General features: G+C 43.4%; 1 protein-coding gene across 10 annotated transcripts in view; it reads left to right on the forward strand.

The window, feature by feature from the left end:
• The first annotated feature begins 288 nt into the window (after positions 1-288).
• The window catches only part of MARCHF8 (membrane associated ring-CH-type finger 8), a 103,683-nt gene continuing 80,731 nt past the window's right edge, over positions 289-23,240 (forward strand). For 2 of the 10 annotated variants that reach the window (XM_068950232.1, XM_068950233.1), the window contains exons 1-2: positions 616-909; positions 1,654-3,059. The gene's annotated coding sequence lies outside the window, so the exon portion shown is untranslated. Of the gene's footprint in view, positions 453-615; positions 910-1,653; positions 3,060-10,535; positions 10,622-11,246; positions 11,347-23,240 lie in introns of those variants that run through there. The other 8 variants (XM_068950240.1, XM_068950230.1, XM_068950235.1 and 5 more) reach the window with 7 other exon arrangements.

Here is a 23,240-nt window from a genome sequence, read left to right on the forward strand (position 1 = left end):
GGGTCCGCCCAGGGCTGCAGGAGGTGGCAGGCCGAGACCCCCTCGTGTGGGGCTGCGTGTGCAGGTCAAAGTTTGCCCGCGAGGTTATCCCGCCGGGCTGCCTGCAGCCGGCCCGGGCCCGGGCCCGCCGCCGGGAGCGCTTCTCCAGCGCGGCCCGGCGGTGGCGGGGCCGCAGCCGCGGCGCGGCGCGGCCGCCTCGCTTCCCCGTCCTCCTCCGGGCCGGGGCGGCGGGGCCGGGGCGGGCCGGGGCGGGGCGGCGCGCTGACAGGCAGCCCGGCGAGCCGCGGTAAACAGGAGCCGGCCGAGGGAGCTGGGGGTGCCCCGGCCCCGCAGGAGCCGCGCAGCCCCCGGCCCCACCGGTGCCAGGGCTCGCCGCCTCCCGGCCCCGGGCATGGGCAGCAGCCGCAGCCGCAGGAGGAGCCGCCGGCCCGGGCCCTGCGCGGGGCAGCGAGGTAGGCTCGGCCGCCGCCCCGGCCCGGGGCAGCCGGCGGGGCCGGGCGAGGGGCGGGGGCGGCGGGAGCGGCTCGCGGGGGACTCGCCCCGCCCGGGGCGCTGCCTGCGGCCGCCGCTCGTCCCGGCCCGCTGGGAAGCCCTCGGGAAGGGGGCGGGGGCCGGGGCCGGGGCCGGCGGCGAGCAACAGGCGGCCGCGCGGGGAGCGGCGGGGCTCCCGCTGCGCTCCGCTCCGCTCCGTTCCGCTGCGCCTGGCGGCGGCGGCGGCGCTTCGCGGCCGCGCTGGGTGTCGCCGGCGCGGGGGCTGCGCTCGGCCGCCCGCTGTCGGGGCACTGCCGCAGCAGAGCGGGTGAACGTGGTGAAGGCACCGGATCAACTGGTCGGAAGCTTCTCCCGCTGTCGCTTTCTGTCCTCTTCGCTCAGCCCTTCCTCGTCTTGCAGCGAGCGTTGGCACTGAAGGTATTGATGTTGCTCGGTGGAAACTGAGAGCAGGCGTGGGAACGGTGTTGTTTTTGCGCTATGGTTTTGATTCAGAGGAGGATTCAATTTGAATATAGGTAGCGATGGGGAGTAAAAGTACATCGGAGATAAAAACTTTGTTCAAGCGGTCTCGATCATAATGTGATCATAACACATCAGGAAGATTCATAACAAACTGTGAAATGAAGTCAAAATTCTTTTTTGTGACTTTAGGAGCTAGTTGGCAGGTAGAGTAATTCTTGGCTTGTTTGCAAGTGTAACACTAACTTTTCCTCTTTATGCTACGTTGGAAGCGTGAGAAAAGGTAGGATTATTAAACACAAAATGCAAAGTGGGTTTGTTTCAAACAGCAGTGCAGGAGAACCTACAGCTGGGGCTTTGGAATTAACAAAGTTTACGAATGCTTTGGAGCATAGTAAGTTTATGAAGAAACCCAGCAGCATAAACACAGGAGGGACAGTCCAGACAGAGCTTGAGCAGAGGTGGAAAGAGATGTTGGAAGGAAGATAAGGGCTAAAGAAGAGAACTGATCTGACAGTAACACTTAACTGAAGCAGCATCGCTGTTTAAGAACTATTGCTATGGAAATTAGTTCAGGAGAAGTTCCAGGTCAGGCTGAGGGTCGAGCAATGGCAGAGTTGGTCAAAAATTTTCAGGAGAAAGAAGGTTTCTTTGAAAAATGCTTATTTGTCAGACTAAGATGTTTTCTTTGAAACCTCTCAGGTCTGATGAATTTTTGCTGATGCAGAGTTCTGCTAAGTCTGCCTTTGGACCAGGATTTCTGGAAACATCAAGGATCCTGACTCAAGGATGTGTCCTAGGCACCCAGGATAATACCTGCTGAGGGGATGCTGGAAGCTGCTCAGCTGCGGCACAGACTGTTTGTTTGGCGCTAGAGTCCCCAGAGCGAGCCCTGTAGCTGCTCTGTGAAAGTGAGGCTTTCCTCAGGATTTTATTCTGCTACAGTTGCTGAAACTGATAAAACAACTGAAGAGTAAACAGCCGTCCTTTCACTGGGGACTTCGTGTAGTTTTTGGTTATGGTCTGATTTGAACTTAAATCAACGTCATAATTCATTGGTTATTCGGTTTCGTTTTTACTTGGTGTTCAGCTGGCCCTAGTCAGTAGTTTTGCTTACGGATGTAAACTAGTTGAAATAAGGGATTTTCTGTTTTGGGGTGTCAGATCTGAAGAAAGGCTGTAATGTTTTTCATACCTCGGTGTAGGTATACATGGTCAGAATTGCTGGAGGTGTCCAAATGAGGCAGTTACAATTCTAATGCTAGAAAATCCACTTGTTCCCTTACTGGTTTTGTCCAGTCTTAAGTGTCATGAGGATAGATTAATTTAGCAGGACAGGCATGTGCCTTTTGTAGTTATGCTTTCTATATTTGCAGGGGTGTGTGTGTGGTGAGTTCCCCTCCCCCCCCCCCCCCCCCCCCCCGTTATTGGTCTAACCTTTTGGACAAACAACTCTTGCATATTCAAGGATGAAGGGACTCAATCTTCCCAGCTGCTAGGGCTGTCACACATAGTCTGGGCAATGTGCCAAAGTCTCTTTTCTACTGGGCTGATTTCCTCATTGCTCTTTCAAGCACTAGTGTTCGTGGGGGAGGCAGATGGCTGCAGGAGTGTGGCACCTTCCAGTAGTAACGCTGCTCTAGGAAGGAGAGGTAGTCTCTTGTTATGAGGCCTAAATTGATTCTGCTGCCTAAGAAAAGGGAGCCTCCTGTTATGGGTCTGTCTTATGCTTTCAGAAGGAGTCAGCCCTAAGGTGACTGACTGATAGCCGACATCGTTTATTGAAGAATACAGGAAAAATTACCATTTGCTAGGAAAAATGAAAACTGAAGAGTACTCCTTTTTCTTTTAGTTAGTTAGTTTCATTGTGGGTCCCCTCCACCTCCAAATGTAAAGAACCCTTAATTCTGTAGAAGAGGTTGGCTCGGATGCTGTAAGCGGCTGATGCTGGGCTATTCTGCAAAATAAATAAGCTGCAAAGGAAAGAGCTGGAAGGAACCCTGGATGTCATTGCGCACTTGGAATACATCTGGATGTGGTGAAGCTCAAAGCTCTGCTGTTTTTTGGATGCAGTTAGGGAAGATGCTTCCTGTCTGCTTGCTCCACAGGTAGGTGGAACAGAAGCAGTAAGGGGTGTAACTTCTTGATGGTAGCTGAAGAGCTATTGTTTCAACAACACTGCGTTATTATGCTGGCACCTCTTCTGAATTTGTTATCTGATTCTTACTGTGCATTCTAAAGTTCATATATCAAGTTCTAAAGAAATGCATAGAAAATGGTTCAAGTACCTGACTTGCATTAGAAGTCAAGGCAAGTTAGTCTCCTGTGTTTTTGAAAGCCTGCCACGAATTTTTAATAGCAATTTCTGTTTGTGTACAGAGGTGTTTTGCCATCCAGAACCTCCTTAAGTAGCAAAGCAGAATATAAGATTTTCAGCAATCCAGTCAAGCGCCCTTGTGGAAGGTGATGTCTTGTTTTCTTAATTTTGGTCTTTCTGGCCTCTGAGACCTTTGAACTGCTCATCTTCTTTTGAAACTCATTGCTTAGGGAAATAGGTCATCTCTTTCCTGTATTTCTTCTGATCGGTTTATAGGATCCGAAAATGTTTGATATTCATGGGTAGCTATCTTTCCTGGGTGCTCTTGTGGATTTGCATATTAGTGAATGATAAGAAAGCTCTTACATTGTAGCTCTGAGCAATTGCTCATGTCTTGATTTCACATCCACTGCTTCCTCCTGCGTTTTTGAAGCAAATGGCAGGCTCATATGTGGCTCTGTGGATAGCATGGTCTGAACAGCATAAGATTTTTTTTTTATACTTGTAAATATTTACCAAGACCGAGTCTTATTCCGAATTACTGGAAAAGTAATGGGTGTTGAGCTTGAGAGGTTGAGGGGTCTCACTTCGGTGGACAGTGGCATTTTCTTCACTTGAGGTTAAGCAAGATGAATTTAAACCTCAGTTGTAAAGGATGCATATAAATAGTCAAAGCTGTAGAAGGCTATAAAGAATGGGAAACTTCAAGTCTGGGACATAAGATATTAGAGAGGAAACTTTCCTGGGGAGCAAGTTATTTGGTTATTGCCTGCTGCAGATTTTCTTTCTCTGAAGCATCTAGTGCTAGCTGCTGCAGGGCCAGCACAAGTGAACCACACAAACCATGCATGTAAATCACTGCACTAATTCCTTTATAGTGACATATGTGAATTCCCTCAACGTTCATAGAATTCATGCACAGTTTACTGTAACTTCTGTTTGGCTGACTTGTGTATTAGTTGCAAAGATCTGGTGGCAGCTTGCTTTGATGTAGCAGAGCTGACATTAAAACTTGCTGGATGAGTTTTGTTAGTAGTGAAATTCTACAGCTCCAGCTCCTTGAAATGCTACCTTAGGGCCAATTTTACTGGTTCTGTTGTCTGACTTAACTGAAAACACTGCTTGTCCAAAGAACTCATGTTTGAAACAGATTCTCTTTCACTGCTTACTACAATATTTTTGTGGGTCTTTTGTCAAGTAATCTAACCACCTTCCTGTGAAGTGTTAAACAATCAAATAACAGATTACATTGTGTTTATCGATTCTGCCATCGCGTAGGTAAATGAACACGATGCCCTTGCAAGGTCTTTGCAAGCGCTGTTTTCTTTAACTATTCAATGCAGTGAAAAGTATGTTTTAAAAGCTGTGTTATTCTTGAAAGTAATTCGTCATCGGAGAGCCAGGCAGTTCACAAACAGCAACAAAACCCTCAGCTGTTAAACAGTTCCTCGTGCTTGCAGTTTCTCTTCCCAGGGATTAGGGGAAAGCTAGCCTTTATGTGTCCAGCTGATCATCAGGTTTGGGCCATTTTAGATCAGCATTTACATTTACGTGTAAATGACTGTTCAACTTTTATGTCTTTTTAAATGAGTACCTGTCTGAAGTTCACCTTAAAGATAAGTAGGGGAGCTTGGTAGCATATCTGACGTTTAACCAGAGATCTATCGTGGTTGATGGAACTCGGCTGAAAACAGTATGGAAATTTTGATTCCGGGATTCAACAGCAAATGTCAATTGACCTTAGTTGTTGTGGTAGCAAAGTGTTGAGATCTCTAGGTGTGTGTCTGATAAGTCACAAAGTATTAATAGATTCTAGAAATTATGGATGAGATTTTCCATAGTTTGATGGAATGAGACGCTCAAGTCAGCGAGCAGATGAGTGCTTTACTCCTCAAGACTCATGTAAGGATCCCAGATTTAAACCCTGCAGACTGTAGGGCCAGAATCAATACAGAATATGAATATTGTATGTTTGAGGCAAGTAAAACCTACCTGTGGGCTTGGTATCCCTTGAAATCTGCCCCTAAAAGTTTCTGCGTGCCTTTCAAAGGGCATCAGGAGACAAAATCCATGGCAGCAGGCCAACTTGCAGCTGAGGCTGGTAATGAACAACAGTGTGAGAGTTTCTATTTGAGAAAAGAGGCATTAGATTTAGGAATGCTATTTGATCAGTGACTGAAAATTGGTGAGGGCAGCGGTGCCCCCCAAATTGGCAGTGACTTCAGTAAGAACGTGTTTACACACTGTGAAGGATGAGGGTTGCATTACAAGGAACGAACATATTCCTAGCTGCTTTTCTCTAAGCAGGTAGCTTGACTTCTGTCATGTTCTGGACATGCGACTTTGAACCAAGAGGGGCAGTTGGATAAGACAGAGAGGAAGGAAGGAAGGAAAGAATTTGCCTGACAGACAAACCGATGCATTCAAGGTTACATACAGAGTTGCTCCTATTTAAAAAAAAAAAAAAAAAAAATCCATGGTGCCTCCCTTCCTCTCAAACACACTTTATTTTTAAAAAGCCTTTCAGTTCCTTTTTATAGTGCATAGTGCTCCTACAAGAAAGAGTATCTGTTGAAAAATTACACTTTTATTAAACAGGTTACCTCTGGGTCTAATCTGCTGACTCTAATCAAAATGAGTTGTCCCTATGACTTGTTGCTATTACCTCTGTGCCATCAGTACTGCTTGGAGTGGGGGAGGCACACTTCTGCTCTTATCAAAGGAGTTAGTTTTTAAGTCTCAGTCTCTTGTTACCAAAAAATTTGCATGGGCACAACAGTGGGGGTCCTTGTATTGCTGTGACTCCCAGTTCTGAGGGTTAATGGCTTCTAGACATGGCTTTTGAGGCGAATTTTGCCTGTAGAGGATGATTTGAGTAACGTTGGCTCAACAGGGCAAAACAGATTCCACGTGTACAAACTGCCCTGTAGCACCAATTTAATATTGAGGGACTATTCCCTTAAGTATTATTCATCTTAAGTGCTTTTCTGGGCAGCAGGGATGAACCTGGCCTTTATCTTCCTGTGAGAAGGAAGGTGATGCCATATGGGTTATTAGTGGGAATGCCTCCTCTCCCAATTGCAGGGTTTACAAAAGGGAGTCCTTCATTTAATTTCATTCATAAAAGCCTCTTAAAGCATCTCTTGGTAGAAGAGCCTTCTTCCAATCCAAAGGAGACTGTAGCAAGACAGAGAGCCTCCTTTGACTATTTATATTTGCTTTCTCTGCTACTGCCTCCTCATGTCATCTGGGACAAAGGATTAATCTCTCTGATCCCTCTATTTCTAGTTGTAAAAGCACAGTGTGTTGCTGAGGGTGATTCATTGCTAGGCCAATCCCTGCTCTAATCCCTTGTAACTACAGAATTGTCAGTGGGAAGGGGGAGGCTAATGGGGAAAAATGTGGTGTATTCCTGTGTAAGCTGTATGTATGTGAGAAGGTGGGTGGATCGATACACAGGGAGTGTTGTAATACGGGGCTCTGCCATGCTTTCATAACATGGGCCGTGTTACAGCAATAAATTCTTGATTGCCTTGTCTTTCCCTATCTGAGTGTGTTCTTGTCCCCTTCTCTCCTGTTTCCCACGGCCTCTTTCACGAAGCCACTCCTAAGGGACTTGCACTGAACAACTTGGTTAACTCTGCTACAATGGAAAGTGAAAGTGCCTTTCCTGTTCTTAATAAGCCTGACGAAGTCTGAAACACCAGAGCAGCGTGAATAGCAATCGGTAATAGTTTACCCTAGGTGACAAGAGGGAGTGTAAAATACACAGGGGAGCAGGCCATCTCTTTGAGGGGGATAACAGGAGACTTTGATTTTCTTTCCTTTCTCATAAATGAAATGAGTGTTACTTGTAGTTCTGCATCCAAAAGGTTGTCTGTTTAAATGTGATGATTATTATAGCTTTCAGGGTCACTTTTCATATAGAATCTGCCTGCTGAATACAAACCGGAAATGCCAGGACTAGCAAGGACAGTTGTTTTCAGTGGTTCTTTTTCCCCTTTAGTTCACTTATATTTTGTGTAACTGTATGTTTAAATTGAAGCTGCTTTTGTAAAGGTGTATATGTATACACCTACAACTCCCAAAGAGGCGGAAAACTTGCAGATGAGCTGCTGCTCTTTCTCATCTAGAGCTGATTTTCAATGTGAGAGTTTTCTTGCTCCAAACAGCATAAACGCGTACAGACCTAAATGCTGTCTGGCTGCAGAAAGATCTGTTTAGCTCAAAAAGAAGAGGAAGTTCTTTGCAGCTAAAGGTTTGTAGTGAGAGACAGGAAATCTGAGTCGTGCTCCTGCTTCTGACTGGTATGCTCTGGATTCAGTTGTTACACCTATGTATATCTTAGTTCCTGTAATTCAGTTGTCATCTGTCTCACATGGTCATTGCGAGGTTCTTGGGGCTTTTAGCCTGCTTTCCAACAGGAAGCACGCTTATGCAATCACACTAACTTCTGAACTTGTTGGCTAAATGTCAAATATTTGCTGGAATGGTAGAGGTCACAGGAAGAAGGGAATGTAAATTGCAATGTCATGAGCATAGAGGGAGACAGTCTGTGCTGCAGCCTCACCCTGCATTGAAGCCCGTAGAGATCACACATTTTTAGACACAGGATAATTCACATGGGTGAGTGACCCCTATGAACACTGCAGACACAGGATGCCGAACTGTAAAGTATCAGACTATGCTAATCCTCCTGCACGTTGGATGGCTGTATTTGCAAAGCATTCTGAGAACCTAGGGGAAAATGATAAGTGTTGTTACTAAATTGGAATTGGCATGGTACAGCAGGCTCTTAACAAAATTAATGTTTGATAAAATAAGGGGGTTGGGGGAGGAGAGATTCAGCTGTAAAATTACAGGAATCTTGTCAGGTTGGCTTGATCTTACGAGTTAATAAAAAGAAGTAACATCTTTTAATCAAAGACAGAAGGGGAATTTAACTTCGCTCTTGGCATATCAAAGCAGAAGCCAATAAAAATGAGATCACATTTCAGCCTTCTGAATGCCTAGTGTTCTTACGCAATGTGTTAACACGTTGCATTGAAATATCTCATTGCTTTTGGGCACAAAACCTCTGAATAAATGTCTCTTAGCAGTTCCTTTGCATGAGAAATGTTTTCTTCTCTGATTCTCGTGACAGCAGCGTTCAGCTATTTTGTACCCTTCATCCTAGGGTCAGAACTGACAGGGGAGGAAAACCTGTCTGACAGAGACCCCTGAGGTTAACATAGTCTTTGAAACCTTGTTTAAATATTCACCAAGTTGCTTTCATTATAAAATTGAGGCTTGAAAGCTCTCTGTGTTGTGCTGTACAAGCTGCTACATGCTTTGGCAGGTGGGTGAGAAAGAGCCCTGCTCTGATACACCTGAGGAGCTCTGCAGCTCCCAAGGCTTTTTAGAGACGAGATACTTTTTCGTGGGCTTTCCTGGAAGTGCAGAAAAACTGCATTGTGAGGTTTTCCAGGCAAATTGCTGAGAAGATAGGGCTTACAAGAGACTCTTGTATTTTCCAAGTGGCAAAAAGTTCAGAATAGCATGCTGCAACTCCTCTTTGACTTTCTCTGATCCTTTCTTAAATGAGGAAGCACACAGCTTTGTTTCTGGCTAGGCAGTGCAAGTGACAGACTAGAACTGCAACTTTGAAGCTCTGTGGCCAGTGCAGCAAGAAATGGTGGGGCATGGCAGCATCTCTTCCGCTTACCTGTGCGCCACATGCAGCTGACTGTCCTGATCTGTACTTTGCTGTCTGTTGATGATTTTCTTCTCTCTAGGATCTGACACTCCCATGGACTGCTTTTAGTGTCCTGGGGATCCGGAATGGCTCGTATCTGCACAAAAGGCCTAGGCTTTTATCCGCTAGTGGTGTTGATATCAAGTTCGCCAAATACAGCATTTTCCCCACAGAGCAGGGGCCCCAACTCCTTTGGGGATGAACGCCTTATTTGATTCAAGACAAGATTTCTCACTCGCTTTCCTATATTCAGCAGTACCCTGGCAAGAAGCAAGCATAGCACTGTGTGGTCCAGCTATCTGGGAGCCTGACTACTAAGAAACTGAGTCAGGATCAGTTCCTTATATAGAAAGGGAATTGGATACATCGTGCATTTTACTCTTGGCTGTGATCTTCCATTGTGCGTCTGTTAGACATTTGTCATGGTTGCTTGCTTTCTCTGTGTACTTGAGCTCCAGTTGTCAGCTGGGACACGTTACCCATCTTTGAATGCCTACTAGGAAGTTTTCCAGTCTGCATGTTCTCACTGTGCAGTAATACAGGTGTTTTGCATAGGTTTGGTAGGCCTATGATGCCCTGAAAGCATCCTGCTAGTTATAGACTGCTTGTCAGCTGCTTTTTCAGTCTGCCATAGCTGCTGTATTTAGGCTCTTGAGTTTTTCAGACCTGCATGGGTTTGGCTCAGCCCACCCTGCCTGGCTGTCTCTGGTGCAGAGGCTGTGGGAGAAAGTTGCAGGGAGGAAAGTTGTGCTCTAGGGTGGATGCTCTGCTCAGAGGAGTCACGTTTCCCAATTGCAGTGTGGTGCTGTAGTATCTCTCTTTCCATGCGACCCCACAAATCATACGCTGTTTCTTTGTCGCACAGTTTGACCTGACGTTGCTGCTTGTGTGAATAAGGGAAGAAGAAACTCTGAGTGCTGGTGATCTGGACTCTGGCTGTGCTACTTTGAGCCATAGTCTATGTGTTCGTGGACAGGTCTCTTCACAAATGCCTGAGAGTGACATCTGAGCCAGGCAATTTGGGGAATTTGATAAGATGAGGAAACTGTTGGTTTAAAGGCTCAAAGTAGTTCTCGTCAGCAGGGTACAGAGTAGAAAGCAGCCTGACTGTATGCAGCGTGTTCCTCCAAGGCCAGTAACCTGGACATACAGAAGCACAGACCTGCTTTTCTGAGATGCTGTTTATCCACGGTGTTCAGCTGCCCCTGTAAGTCAAGAAGGACTGGCAAGTTCCCGAGCTGAGCTTGCTTTCTTCTGTGTGCCTTTTCTTCTTTACTGGAATGTGCCAAAAAAAAAGGAAAATCATTGGCAGGCTTAGTCATGCTTGCGTGCTGTCGCTTTAACCTAATGAACGATATAAGTGCAGTATACTATCACTAGGCCTCCTGTGACCCCTTCTATAAAAGATGCCACTGCAGTGTGACAGCTCTCAGAGGGGTAGGTTACTCAGGTTTGTAACTGTCTTCATCGGTGATGTGTGAAGAAGGCTGTGCCTTTCCAGACCTTTTTATCTCCCATTGCTGTTCTTTCTAGGCTTTGAGCAAGAAACCTGGAGCTCTTAAGAAGTCTCTTCTCAGCTGAATGATTTCTGCTTTTTCTTTTCCCCAGAAAGATGACTGGTAGGTGATGGCACTGGAAGAGTGAGACTCTAAATGTTGCATTGGAAGTTGGTGCATAAAACGGAGCCTTAGGAAAGGCAGTGACTAATTTATAACTGTGACTCTTGCTCAGTCAGAAGCTTGCTAAAAATAAACTACCTTCTAATGCCACAGTTGACCTCAAATTAGAGAAGTATTCTAATCTATAACCTGCAAAATGGGCAAGATCAGAGATTGCAGTGGTATCTCTGTTTTGTCAGCCAGGAAAGTGGGGACAGAATCAGTATTTGGAAAGGGGAGATTAGGTGCTATAAGGGTGGTGGTACTGACTTTGCACTGTGTTCATGCTTATTCCTTGCCCCAGCTAGATGCTCTAAGGTGCTATTTTGCCCGCAGAGAAGATGCCTTCCTTGTAAGAATTTGTCCTGGAGAAAAAATTTATTTCCTTTAATTAAACAAAAAAAAACAAAACAAAACAAAACAGAGCAAACAAACTTCTACTTGTGTTATATGACCATGGTATCTTTCTTCGTTTCCTGCTTCTTTTTGGTTTAGTTTCTAAATTAGGTTGTTTTTATACTCTGTAATGTTGCAATGAGAAATCAGCTGACCTTGTTGCACTATGAAACTTCTATTAACTTTGCAGGAATTGCAGACATTGTGAAATTGTGCCAAATCACTCCTTAGAGGATGGTAATGAGAGCTTGTGGAAAAAACAGCAGCCTAGGAGCTTTTGGCATTGCCAGGTAATACCATTCACTGAATAGCATGTGTCCCTGTAAAATAAAGTGTAACCTTCTCCAGGACCAATATTTTATGCCTCATTCGGAGAGAGAACACAGCTAACACAGAACTATGCTAAACACCAGGTCACTTGTGGCACGAAGGGGATAGTGTCTCTTCCTAAGCTCAAATGCTGCTTCCTTAGAACCCAGAGCCTGCAGTAAAGTGACCCGATCCTCCAAGGAGAAAGCAGCAGTGTTTTGCTCACTCATGGATTCCTGTCACTTCAGAAATAAGTCTGCATATCTTTCATATTTAAGTGCTTTATGACCATCTTGGTAGTATACAACCCACGTGTGGGAGCTTCTACCAAAGATGGGACTGTCTGTGGGGTGGAACATGCCAACTGCTTTTAAGCATGCAGGAAAAGAAAACTGAGAAGATTTTTGTCTTGATTCCTAACATCATCTCTTGTGTTTGAAATGAGTTGATTTCTTTTTTTCAGTTTAAAAAAAAAAACAAAACAACAAACTTATTTGTCTTTTAAAAATGATTAGTAGAGAAATACGTCCTTATTTCTCTGTTAGCCTAATTCAGCAGGCATTCATATGATTTTTCTGTAAGAATCTTTAATCTACTCTTTGGGAGAGCAAATGTGCCTGGTTATTATTGTAATTGTGACTACTTAGGCAAGGAAATCAGGTAGTTATAAAGTATAGATCCTGGAAAATGTGAGGGAGTGTAGATGGCATTCTGTGTGGTTTTTTTTTTTTATTTTTGTTTTTGCCTTACTGCAGTTTGCTTGAATGCAGTTGATGTAAAATTCTGATGTGATCTCAGCGAGTTAAACTTTCCCCACTTTCCACAGTATGTTTTACTCTGAGACTGATGAAATTTTGGCTAAAAAATTATGACCTTTTTCTTCTTGCCTTCAATTATCTAGTAGTTAGAAACTGCTGTTCCTTCCATTTTTTTGTCCTCATGAATGTTTCAGGTTTATAATAGTGTTCATGTGAACCAGAATTGTATGGGCCTTATTTAGCACACTTGGCTCACTCTCTGGCTCCTGTCTAAACTAATTTAAAGCAAAGTGTATCTATTATGGGAGAAGGCAGAAAAGCCCCTTCTAAATGTGATAGGGTTGAAAAATGTGACATGTCAATTGGTATGAGTGATGTCGTCATGATCCTGAATTTTATTTTAAGCCTTTTCCTGCTCAGACAACTTCCCATATTGACTTCCTCCACTTGCCCTGTGGATATACAACAGCCTCCAAGAATCCACTGCACCATACTGCCCTGCCTATTACCAATGCCCTTCTAAACCCTGTTTTTTTCTGACAGCCTGCTGCTCTCTAATGGTCTGGGTTCCTCCATACCTTTACTGGATGGAGTAACTTGGGTGAGGAGCCCTGGGCTTAATTTACGAAGTTCTGTTTGTGCACAGCTGATGGATGTCATTGCTTGAAGTATTTCCTTGAGGAAAAGCCTGAAGTCATTTAAGCAGTAAGGCAGTGGAGCGCTGTGAGTCAGCTTCTTCCCAAGCAACAAGAAACAGACCTGGGCAATTCTGAATAGGTGCCATTTTGCTGTACCTGGACACTGCACTCTTTCTTAGCAGGCCCCTGGAGCTGGCTGTGGTTGACTGACAATGAGCTGCTAGTGGCTCACAAGCCAACTTTAGAAATTCTGTTTTAGTTCTAGTGATAGAAAGATACAGTGGATTTTTTTATAGAATTGCTGCAAAGCTTTTAAGAGCATAGGAATGGATTGGCAGAGTTTTGTGCTGTTTCTCAAAACTTCTTGTGTCTTAAACATTTGTATCTGTCACAATCGGCTTGTTAGTTTTATGGCTGCGTTTGGGAGCTTTTGATCCTTCTGTGAAGTCTTTGGCACTCCATCTGGGTTAGCAGTGTCTTTGAGTAACATCACTTGCTTTTGTTATGTTGCTCAAAACGAAGGGACTGCTATCTAGATGGGATAGAAAGGACTAATGCTCAATTGCTGGAAAGAGAACAAGAAGGACAAAGGGTGAGGAAGTAACCACTGGACACTAGCCTTCTTGTAAGTGTAAGAAGGCAGTGATGTAAAAGAATCCACAGTTGTGTATTCATCTCATGATTGCAGCTACTGGGCTATTTTAGGTACCGTGGAGATGAATGGCCCTTTATAGACCATAGTAAGGAATGCCTTGTCTGTGGGTCACAGTCGTGTCATATCAGTTGCCTCTTTTCTGATGGCAGAGAGCAGGCGTGGGGAGAGGACACACAGAACAGGCAGACGTTTCAGCGCGCTCGCGTGAACGAACAACGCGCTACTCAAAGGAAATGGTTTGTGCTGACGCTTCTCTGCTGCCAGGACGTGCTGGTGTCAGCACTCACATGGGGAGCTGGGATGAGGGAAGCCAGGCTGTTTGTCAGCCCTCTCAGATCAGTTGCCTGGACTTTAAACTACACCAGAGACACTTGAGATATGAAGAGAGCACAAAGACTTTAATCCTGCAACGTACACAAATGGTACAGCTGCAGCTGTATTGCCTTGTTCCAGCGCTGCAGGGGAATTAATTCTGTTCACGGACCTGGACTTTCTAGGCTTTATACAGTTTACTTTTTAATGATAATGCTGCGTCACAGATTTTTAAACTCTTCATAGCATAATTTTATTGTTGAAGTTGATGAGAAATACCCCATCTGTTTCTTAACTGTGTCAAATCAAGAATCTAGCAATTGCTGCTGACCACAGCAATTGCTTATGCAGGTGTGAAACTGAAGGAATGATTAATATATCTACTGCTATTATTACTCATCTTACTGCAGCACTTTAGTCTGTGATCTTGTTTGGGCTGTGTACTGTATATTACCACAGTAAGGAACAATACCACCCCCATAGAAGAGATCTGCATGGATGAAACATGCTGAAGGTGGGGAGGTGGAAGTATTGTTATCCTTCCATCATACAGAAGTGACTAAAGCGGAGAACTTAAGTGATAGGACTTACTAAACCACAACCAGCAAGCACATGTCTATATTGGTGATATTTGGAGGGGGGGAAAAAAAAAGTTAAAGGTAGATATTTATGTTCAAGGGACTGTGGACCCACAGAGCTGAGTATTCTTTTGGAGTGGGAGTTCTCCCACAGCTCTCAGTACTGGCCCGTCCCGTGCTGTTCTTTGGAAATGAGGTTTCTTTACTGGATGTTGTCAACCTATAGAGAAGGTATCAGCATGGAAAAAGCTGAAAACTATGAAAGTGTAAAGTAGACATATGATGCCTGAATATGATTTCTGGTAAAAAGCTCTTGCTTAAAAATGGTGCTGTCTCATAGTATCTTTCCCTATATTTAAAATGAAAAGTAACTCTTGACTTCAGGGATAGCAAATAACTTCTGGTAGCTAGTTTTGCATTAGAAGCTCAGATTCTTTTTAAAGCTTGGGAAATTATGGTCTGAAATGTTACTTACCTATGTCATACAAGTTTGGAAGAATCAGGTGCAGAATGCTTGGTATGTTGCTGTGTGCTTGAGCTCTTGAAGAAACTAGTTTGACTCTCTGATCCTTGGATTGTGTAAGCCCTAAGGAATGTGGTTCATAGCTATTTCCTCATGAAGAGTTTAAAGGTTTGTCATAATGATGCAGAAATCTAGGTTTTTATTAAGACTTGCAAAGAAAAGATATTTTGCGACCTAAAACTGCAAATAAATAATTATCTGGGATTTAACTCATGAATCATTTCAAAAAAAAAAAAGAATGATGTGCATCATTTTGGAAATTTTTTATTTACTAGAGACAAAGAGGCAATGATTTCATACTTCTTCAAAGTACAGAGTCACTTAGTCAATAGTATATTCTTTTTACTCCAGCTCAAGAGGAATATTGAAGCCTATTAGCAGTTAAACAACAGTGAAGAATGTTGCTTAGGCTCCTGTTGTTCGAAACTGGCTTTCACAAATGTTATGCTCTGATGTAATGGAAAATAAGTGATATGGCAGAGAATCTTCCTAAAAATGCATCATTGTTAGCCGTATATAATACAGAATGTGAGCAATGTCCTCACTGAACAATAATTAGATTGTTTTGTTTCTTCAATGTCTGCTATTGTAAATATTTACATTGTTTGAGAAGCACAGGCTTTCATTGTCTTCAATGTAAGTTGATGCATGTGGTTTTGGTGGTCTTTATTAATTTCGAAGTTAAATGTACAGAGCAATTTTTCTTTGGGTTACAGAACTGTTCTCAATTTTCATGAACCCAAAAGAGATTACAGTAGAGAATGGGAAGTGATCATAAATTATCCAGAGGTGTTAATGTTATATCATGTGGATTTGCATACTAGACGAGAAACTTGCATGCAAATATATGCTGGTGCAGATTTCTGTCACTGTTCCAGATGTGTTTTAGTATGTCCTGCTTTTTGATTGATTGCAACCTTCAATACAATTTTGGTTTTAAAAACTCCATCACCATGTGGAGCATTTTGCCAAATTCGTATTACAATTCGTATTCGAATTACACAATTCGTATTCGAATTACAAATTCGTAATTATTCTAGAGATCTGGGGTGTTGCAATGTCCTTGACCTGTCGTGTGCTCTCTTATCTGAGCATGTTGTAGTTTTGTGGGTTTGAGCTTTTTCCCAAGAACAGGAGAAAGGGATATGTTTTGTGTATTAAGTGGGTGTGCTGTGGACGCTTCTGGGCTGATTGCAGGGAGATGGGCGACTGTAGAGGACTGACTATGGTGATTTAAGTGAGCTGTTCCCAAGTCTGTCTTCCCAGTTATCTGACTTTTTCATTTTCCTTTAATTTAAGTATTTCAAATCCCATAAAGCCTCGCCGCTGCGCTCTCTAGCTGCCTCTCTGGTTAGTAAGGAAAGGATGCGCTAACCGTTGCTTCACCAGCACGAATGGGCAGCATCTGTGTGGTGGAATTCATGTAGGTTAATGCTTTGCAGCGATTTTGGATGTGTCATGAAGAAGGAAAAACAGTCTTCCTCAAAACCTTAAGAAAGGATGTACTACTGTTGCATGCCGTTATCTGACTGTGAGTATTACGAAGCAGCAAATCATCGGCCCAGTCTTTAAAGAAAATTTGGTTGCATCCACGTGATCAAGACCACCAAATTTTTGTACTGCAGTATGGATTCACTGCCAGACCAGAGGGGAAATATGCCACTTTTGGAGAGGGGCATTCATTTCTTAGAAAGCCAAACTCTGCTTATTGTGGTAGTTGATGGGATCATGGTTCAGAGTGATATTACGTGCTGTGATATTACATCCTGCTTGGAGCAAAGCTCGGAAGACTTGGAAGAGATTGCTGTGATTCGTGTGTTATTTGGAAGCACCTCGGGGCCTGGAAGATGTATTTAACGTGAAGTGGTAAGGTGGAACAGTGACTGTTCAGGTGAAAGAGGAAGAGGTATGCCCTAATGCAAATGGATTTGGAAATCCAGTGGGGCAGTTAGAGAGCTGCTTGCCAGCTTAGCAAGCAGCAGCTCTGACTGTTGAAGTCCTGACGCCCTTCTCGGGACCACCCTTGCAGGTCCCCCGTGCAGAGACTGAAATTTCTCTGTTAACTCTTTTCACTTATTAGTTAGAGACTATCCCAGGAATCACTGATACTGCTAAAGACTTTCATCAACAAATATACAAGGGCAGTGTTTAAAAATGTGTATTATCTAGCATATCGGTGTTTTAGTTAATAAAGTTCTGCCTCTTCAGCAGGAGCCGTCTACCTGAGTATGCATGTGTGCGTGGATAGTGCCTGGCACTTTGTGCGTGCCACAGGATATCAGTAATGATCATGGATGCTTGTGGTACAGGTCACTTGCTGTTAGTAACGTAAGCAGGCAAAAGTTATTTCTTTTCTTCCCCCCCGCCCCCAAGGGATTGTAATGACTGTATTATGTTGTTATTGGCACAGCTACTTGTTTTCTTCTGAGTGCTGCTAAGCTAGTTCATAATTACACTTAGCAACTGATTTGATTTGAAAGGGATTGAGTTTAAGGAATGTGTTTCTCAGAGGTGCAAAGCCTGTCTATCTTCCATTGAAATCGGGGAGGCAGGGGGAGCGCTAAGAGCTTGGCACCCATTATTTATTGATGCTGTAGTTTTACCAGCTTGCTTGTCTAGTTGTATTATGAAGAACTGTTTGTAAGTACAATCATATTCTTATTTCGAGGAGTCAGCCAAAGCTGGCAGATACGTGTATTCTCTCTGTGCATTGTGTGTTTACAGCTATACGTTCCTATATCTTGAGAAGCTTTCAAAGAGAACATGCAGAAGGATCCCTTGTCCCCTTTCTACCTCTTTCTATTCGTTTCAACTAAGTAACAACATGATTTTAAAAAATATTAGAAGAAAAGTATTTCTCAATTTTGAAGCTCATTATTTTTAGGAAGCTAGCAGGTGGAGGAAAGGAGGAACTGAAATAATTTAATAAAGTGAGAAGTTGCAGCTGAGCTAGTAAACAGTGCAAGTTATATGGGCAGAAGCTTAGCTATAAGTAGCAATACTTAAGGTTTATACCAGCATAGAACGAGATCTGGATATAAGGGTTCTTTTCACTTTTAGCATTAAACTGGCACTAAACTGAGAAAGGCACTGCAGAGAAAGTTTTGGGAAAGAAGAGTTGTTTCTACTCCCTTCCCGCAGCCTAAGTGCCCTTGATTAGATGTGTTTGTCAGGCTAGCAACTGCATGTGCAGTGAGCAAGCCTTGATGATATTTCTTAAATAATGCTGTTAACAAAGTACTGATTAAGCTATAGTAAAACAAAATGAAAGACAGATGCAGGATCCTCTTTTTGAAAATGCACATCTGTCACCTCTAGAAAAGGATTATGAAAGCTACAATAGTCAGGGAGGAGTTCTGACAAGCTCAAAAGAATGTAAATAAATGCTTCAAACAGGTGCTAACACAAACTATTAGTGTTGGAAATATTTGCAAATACGGAATACATAGTGTATGGAAAGTACACGTAAGCCATCTCTAGTTGAAATGGCAAGGCAGGTAAGCAAAGTAACTATTCATGCAGGAATTTTCTAAGGGTGAGTGCTTCTGACACTTTCAAAACAAACAAACAAACAAAAAAAAGAGAGATTTAGGCTCATTGAGACGTCACATCTAGGCCTCCAGCAGAAAAGCAGATCCCGAAGCTGTGTTAATGGATTGTTTCAAGTCTCGCTTGGAGAGAGTATGTCAGTTGATTAATCTGTTACGCCAACTTGAGTGGTCTGAGGTTTCTTTGGAGGGTTTCCATTCCTGTTTGGGTTGGCCAGGTTTCACATTATCTAGAAGGGGAAGTTTCAGAAGATCAGAGTTCACAGCAATGTTTTGTAAAGTCTTAGGGCAGCGCTTTTCAACCTCCAGCTTGAGCAGCCCCAGAAGTCCATGGTCTGTATCTGAGTCATAAAAGGTGTTTAAGACACCAAGTCTGTTCTCCTCGGGCTTATGCTCTCTGTACAAGGGTCCGCAATTCTGCCTGAAAGTCTGTCAGTAAACTAAAAAAGATTGAAAAGCACGGGGTTATGGGAGTAGCTGCAGAATAAACTAAGTCCCATAAATAGTTTTTATCTTATCTCTGTTGCAAACAACAGCTTAGATGTTTTACCAAAGTTAAATTATATCTGTCATGATTTATGCTGACTTTTTATTCCAGGAAATGAATTTGGACAGTATTCTTTCCAGCACATAAAAGCAGATTCCTTTATCATCCAAAGCACCTATCGGACTTTAAATAGGAAAACAGAACTGAAACATTTTAGTGGTTTTTTTTTTCCTTTGTGAATAAAGTAAAGCATGTGTACACACCTACATATATCCACAGGATACTTTTCTTTTGGGAAGACCTGTGTACATCTGCAGCCAGTGCCTCTACAGCTTCTGAGCAAGAGGCTCTGAAGTTCTCCAGTATATGCCATGCAGGAAGGGAATGTGGTGGACTTTCAGAAGATTAAATGACCTAATAAAATGCTCAGTTCATACTGCATGTTTTCAGATTCCATTAGTTATCGAACCATAAACAGGAAGCTGTGATTCCTGTTTGCTTCCAAATTTGCTGCAGTCTGGCTGGGAATCTTTGGCAGAGGTTCATTTTGGAACGTGCAGTGGACAGAAAGGCTGCAATGGTGGGCAGATGAGGGAAGGCAGAATATCTGTCTCCACGTAAGCTCTTCCAACAGCGCTTTTCCAAAGGCAGTCTTCATTGTAACAGTCCAGCAATGTACAAACTGTTAGGCTTATCTCATGGCTGATGTTTTCATGCTTCCTCAGTGGAGAAACTGAGGTCCTGATGGGGTGGATGCTGTGCCATTAGGACGGAAGTGGGGTTTCAAAGGGTCTCCCGGCTGCTTGTGCTGTAATGAGGTTACCTGTTGTTGTAGGTTGTCCGCTCTCATGTACTTAATGCTGACGACCCAAGGGAATCTAATTGTTACTGTCAGAAGACATACTGCTCAAGGGGATGCCCTGGCCACCAGGCCCACGTGGCATGCATGCTTTTCCTGTCCTTCTGCCTCTAACGTATCTGCAAAGACCATTTGTCTCGTTTCCTCTGAATCTTTTTGTTGTTGCTGCGGCTGCATGGTTCTAGCAGCATAATAAGGATCGGAGCATTACAACTGACGTGATTCCAGATGCCTGCTGGTACTTCTAGCTACTGTTTTTTCTGCCTAGCTGAAAGCAAAACTGGACTACCTGGGGTGAAATCTCAGCTCCGTTGAGGACTCTCCTGTGGACTCTGAGGCCAGGATTTTGTCCTTGTTTGGCTGTTGAAAATGGTTTCTGAAGGATCTCCACAATAATGGTCTTGCTGGAATCAGTTTTGTAGGAACCAATGTCCCTATAGATAGGGAAAACAGTAAAGCTTCAGGCTGTCCTCTGTCCCCTCAGATAGATTTTCAGGAAACCCTCTTTGGTAAGAGCAGTAGTCTAATACTTGTGGCTTTGATGCTGCCAGCAGTCATTACAGAGAAGTCCCCAAAGGGGCAAGCTGTGAAAACACGCTTAATTTTGTTATCGTTTGGGCTGGATGCCCAAATTAAATAATTCTGAAGGTAAAATGAAATCTGTATGTTTTGAAAAGCTTAGTGCCTGTGTTTTCCTAGAGCTCTGTGTGTTCCCAAGCCCAAAGCATCAAGTCGTCAAAACTCCTGCTCGGTTTCTGTCTAACCTGGGAGCGCACGAACTCCTTAGGGGACTTAACATGCCACTCACTGGAGACAATACTTAAGGAACAGCCACGGAGCAGGAGAAGAACAAGATCCCTGATCCTCTTTAGGCAAATGACTGCTGTGCCTATGGGACCTGGCTCATGCGTGTACCCCTCTCCCTTCTCCCAAATGACTGCTGTGCCTATGGGACCTGGCTCATGCGTGTACCCCTCTCCCTTCTCCCATGCTATGATTATTTCATCTTTCCAGGAAAAATGGAGCTGAAGAGTCCTTTTTTCACGAACAGAATAGCGTCTACACCAGTGGCCATGGGACCTCCCTTGCATGTGGTGTCAATGAACTAGGATCCCCCACAAGTGAGGAGGGGAAATTTAGCCCTTATCTCCCATCTTCTCAGTGGTTGTACTGAGAGAGAGACTGGAGAGTTGCCATACCAGTAAGGATTGCTCACTCTCTATGAGAGAGGGCTTAAGAATCTAACTGTGGAGTAGGATTACTGCTGCGAATCTTGAATTGAATGAGGATCTAGGAGCAGTCCCCTTGCATCAGCATTTCCTACTTAGGTGTCTTTTTGGCAGGTCCCCAACTCAATGGGCCTGAGGCTTGGATCCCAATTCTCAGGTGATGAACTTCTCACACCAAGGACAGGGATCCCATGGTGTTAACTTAACTGTGGGGAAAGTCCTGTGGAGCTTGTCTTAACTTGTTTTGTGTTGAGCGGCACTGCTTTTCTGGCATCTTTGCCTGTTTGCGCTTGCTGCTGCAGATGGTCAGTTGACTCAGGTAACTTTGCCCTTTAATTACTACTGTTGGAGCTAATGTGTTTTCAGGTTGACACTGACAAGCTTTAAGCGTGTGCAGTTAGACTTCCAGATTTGAGACACTAGTGTGGCATTTGTAGAGTTTAGAGCTTTTTTCCAAGCTGCCCTGGAATAAAGGCAGGCAGTGCATCTACCAGGCTTCTTTACCAAAGGAGGGCTGTTTTGCATCTTCTCTGAATACCTGATTGGATCGTATTTGCTAGCTGAGCTCTTTCAAGGAATTTTAACGTGCACCATTCTTTAAGTACCTGTAGAAAAATTGGTTGGTTTGTTATAATTAGAAGGGTTTAGCTGTGTTTTTCTAGTTTTCTTTGTTTCTGGTCAGGCAGTAAGGTGTCCTTGCCTGCAAGTCTGAGAACCCTTTCCGAGGGGGGATGCAAAACTGTGCGTTCTCCCTGCCCTCCATCCCTCTTGGCTCAGCCACTGGTGGCAGTAGCACTGAACATGTTGCCCAGCAGGTTTTCATTGGAGCTTAATGCACTCTATTTCCTTTCCTTCTGTTTGCTTGGGAAAATACCTTGCACTCCTGCTTTGTTTATTGCGGTTTGACGTTCCTGCCTCAGCCCAAGTGTCTCTCTCCTGCGGCACTTAGGGCTTGACTCCTTTCAGGGATGATGCTAAACTGATGTGCAGAGGAGAGGGGAAGTTCAGTGTGTTTTCTCTGTATTAGAGTAAAGATAAATAGTGCTAGTAAGTCCCATATTTCCCTTCATCCTCCAGTAAGGAAGTGTCTTTGTTACTGCTCATCTATGCACGTGGAAGGTGTGTTTTATATTTAAGATAGGTGATGCCTACAAGTTATGGAGCTGTTGCCTTAATAGCTGTCATATATGCTTCATGAGGTACTGTTTTGGCATCTATAGAAGTAATATGGCCTAAATCCTAAGCAGGTGTCAGTAACGCTCTTGAATTTGGCTGAGCGCTCCATCCAGCAAACGAAGCGTGTGATTGGGAGGCAGCAGACTTTGTCTTTATTTTTGTTTTTGCCAACAACCTACTGTATAACCTTTAGTAACTCTTTCCCCTTCTGTGAAAAGAGGACACTGAACTGTCATTGCCTGTATAAAGTCCCTTGGAGAATGAATATATATATATATATATATATATATTTTTTTTTTTTTTTCTTCTCCATTTAAGGAAAAGCAGTTGAAAGGTCAGACTCTGCTTTCATTTTAGACAGCTGCCGTGCTCCTTTGGAGTCTAATGGAAATAGAACCAGATCAGCATCTTCTACAGAATCAAAAACTTGGGAAGGTTGGCCTATCTTTAAAATTTCCAATTAATTAAATATTATATTCAATAAAATATTCAGTATATGTTAAGTGAATGCACTAAGTGCTGGGTTACAGCACTTCCAGATGGTTAAGCAGCATAATAGATGGGGCATCTATCTAGTCTCTGTTTTCTGCCATCACAGATTTAAAAAAAAAAAAAAGAGAGAGAGAGAAACAAGTTGATGTTTTATGGAAACAGAAAAGTAGTGCATCATCCAGTTGCCTTATTTAATATAGTTCCTGCTGTGTTAATTCCTCTCTAAGCCTTTCTTTAAGCACAACTGATTATGTCTAATTTGCGACAGGTTAGGTTCCAACTAAACGCTCCATGATCCTACATGCTTCAAAAAGCTTTTGATTTAATGCAACTTTGCTAATCTAATAAAAGGTATGGCTAATTATGCCTGCCTTTCAGATTAGTGTTGCCAATTTTGGCTAATTTATGTCTATTACTGTCTTTCCTATCTTTAATGCTTCCGTGTAAAGTTGAATTAGTAAAAGAAGGATAAGGTGTGTGTAGTCCAGTGGATTTCTGATTCCTAGCAAGGGATTTTGATTATAATATTCTCTAATGACCTTAAGAAAGGAATAGATGATGCGTCTTCCTATTGTGAGTTGGTACATCTTTATATAGATGCCCAGAAGCATTACAAAGTT

Source organism: Struthio camelus, chromosome 7 (assembly GCF_040807025.1).
Source record: "Struthio camelus isolate bStrCam1 chromosome 7, bStrCam1.hap1, whole genome shotgun sequence".
NCBI lineage: Eukaryota > Metazoa > Chordata > Aves > Struthioniformes > Struthionidae > Struthio > Struthio camelus.